General features: G+C 42.0%; 1 long non-coding RNA gene across 1 annotated transcript; it reads left to right on the forward strand.

Annotated features, from left to right (window-relative positions):
* The first annotated feature begins 1307 nt into the window (after window positions 1-1307).
* Window positions 1308-2490, forward strand: LOC109465117. The gene is made up of 2 exons (XR_002139942.1): window positions 1308-1497; window positions 1767-2490. It is a non-coding gene; the product is annotated as an uncharacterized LOC109465117 (long non-coding RNA).
* Window positions 2491-2734: the final 244 nt, after the last annotated feature.

A 2734-nucleotide genomic window follows, 5' to 3' on the forward strand; every position in this document is an offset into this window, starting at 1 on the left:
CATCCTAAATTCAGCGTTGAGCGTTAATGAATAATTCTTCGTTACGCCCTAATTTTGCCTTTCAAAGTGCAGGAAAATGCGTCATTGAAGGTTTAAAAATACAAAATTTCCCGGGGGAGAATGCCCCCGGACCCCCCCTACCATTGCTCGCGCCTTTGGCGCTCGACTCGCACTTCTGCGCTCGGTCCCTTCGGCTCTAGCCAGAACCAGTTTTCCCTTCAATTTCCGGAAGTTTGCGGAGAGTTACAGAATTTTTTTAATGAATCCGTCAACCTTGACAGGCAAATTAACAAAAATCTTGAGTAAAATATGAAAACATCAGAAGGACCGACAAACACTCTCAACACCATGATTTGCCTCTTAAAATGCAGGAAATTGCGTTTTTGAAGGCTTCAAAATCCTAAATTTCCCCCGGACCCCCCTAGAAAACTGGGCAGAAAAAATGCAAGCTGGCCGACGTCGACTCGGACACCCCGGTATTTGCAATTGTGGACGCACTCGGGGACCAGGGCAGGTGGGAAACACAGGGAACACATACCTTTAATGCATGCTTCATTACATGTAAGGTATACGTAATTTTGTCAGTGATCACCTTTTCTCACAAAGCGAGATACCAAATCCAGTGCAGCTCGAAAAAAAAGCCTGTCAATTTACCGTTAAGCGTTGCCGACCGTCCTGAATTTACCGTTAAGCGTTATCGGCCCTGCTGAATTTACCATTAACCGTTGCCAGGACCCCCCCATGCAGACCCTCATACAGTAAGAACAGGCGCGGCTGCGTAAGACAGGACTGTTAGGTTTGATCCACGGATGGGCCCCTATACATATACACATACATACATATGTAGTACTGTTTACATAAATGTGATGGCCCGGATCTTTATCGTGCTCGAAGTGTGCCTCTCCTCAAACTCCCACTTAACGTCTTATCGGATGATCCGAGAGGGCGTCTCTTACTAATGAAAGCGTGAGTCGCGTGAGGTCTTCCCCACGGACACATCATTGTGGTCTGCTGCTTGCTTTCGCCTCTCGGATCATTGGATATATTAAAGTTCGTCAGAGTTTGCAATGGACACATATCGTATCCAGAACCGTATTCGTATCTAGTTCTATGTCTGGCATGGTAGCAGCTACTTTTAGTAGTCTCCGTGAATCCAAGAATTGCAGGCAGTGCGAGTTCTGGATACTAGTATACGTGGACCTACAATGTGTAGGTGGACTAAGGTCAATCTTTTGACAAACCACCACTCGACAGGAATGGCTAAGAGTTAATTGAATTTTTATTAATTTCACCTACCCTGTCCATATGGTTTAGCACTTTCCGGGCTGACCGAAAAGACAGGCGATGGAAGGTGAAGTGTTGCACGCCGGGATCGTACCTCGTGTACAACTGCCTGACCACCCTCCCAGCCAACGAGTGGAATGACGTCATGGACTTCTCCTCCCCCTCCGCCTACTACATGCGCGGGATTCGTAGTGACGTCAGCGCAGGGAAGAGGTACGTTCTTCTGAGACGCAATATTAAAGCTTTAGTGTAAATCTAGTTATAGCGATGATGATGATGATAAAGCGTCAAAGGGGGTGGGTTCATATATTCTACCCTCTTATGATCATTTTGGCTTCATGTAAAAGGGCTTTCAACTATCACCAAATGATAATAGATACATTACACGTTTTAACGTCATACATGCGATTGGTTGGTGTTTGGTCCTTTAGGTGGACAACAGTTCAATTAAATGAATCTCTATATTCTGTATTTTTTTACAGGGATCGCCGTTACCAGTTTGATCTGTGCAAGCTCAAAAAGCCGGTCACCCAAAACCTTTATGGTTGAAAATCTTCACGCTCTTGGAGGAAACAGCACGGATCTAGTGGAGTAAATCATGATCCAGATCTTCTTCTTCTTTTGCTTCATTTAATTTTACATACAACCAGGGTTGACTAACTCCGTAGATTTTCATGGACAATATGCAGTTTGACATGAACAGTACCATTGTTGTTGCAAGGTGTTTCTACTTGAGACTATAATCATTGAATACATGTACATTCAAAATTCACCAGCATTATGATTGTACATTACTGTACAGCTTTATTTGGCTTCATGTTTTTTGCCATAACTTAGAGCTTGATACCAGGGGTATGTCTAAGTTGTTGGTTGTATAGTGGTTGACAACATCAGATGAAGATCCCTAACATTACTTAGTGACAATTGTCCCTTCTATTCATTTTCAACTTTACATACATTAAGGTTATTACCATTTGGTCCAAATGCCGGATAACATCATTGACTTTATGCACATGCAGTCAAATTCTAGCTTGTTACAGTGGCATTTTCACAATCTGCTACTCTTACAGTTACTAAAAGTTTTAAGTATGGCCTGTTTGACAACAACTTTGAAGCCAGTATCACAACAGACTGCAAACTCTGAAAGGACATTTTTGGTAACAGTACAGCTGATGTTCTCCCAATCACTGACCTTAGAGACCAGTCGATATTGTACAATTTTAGATCACTGAGCCCTATCCAATATCATTAAATGCTTTTCAGGCAAAAAATATGCTTGACTCTCTGTCAGTCAACAAATTAATTATAAATGAAACAACCTCTTCACCATAGCATAAATATTTATTTAAAAAATACAGAAATTACAAGTTTGCATTGTATTGCATTGCATTGCATAATAACACCTCTTTTTATACTATTTAAACATAACCAGCTAACCCATGATGCCCTA

The sequence above is a fragment of the Branchiostoma belcheri genome, unplaced genomic scaffold, assembly GCF_001625305.1.
Source record: "Branchiostoma belcheri isolate BF01 breed outbred unplaced genomic scaffold, Haploidv18h27 scaffold1483, whole genome shotgun sequence".
Taxonomy (NCBI): Eukaryota; Metazoa; Chordata; class Leptocardii; order Amphioxiformes; family Branchiostomatidae; genus Branchiostoma; species Branchiostoma belcheri.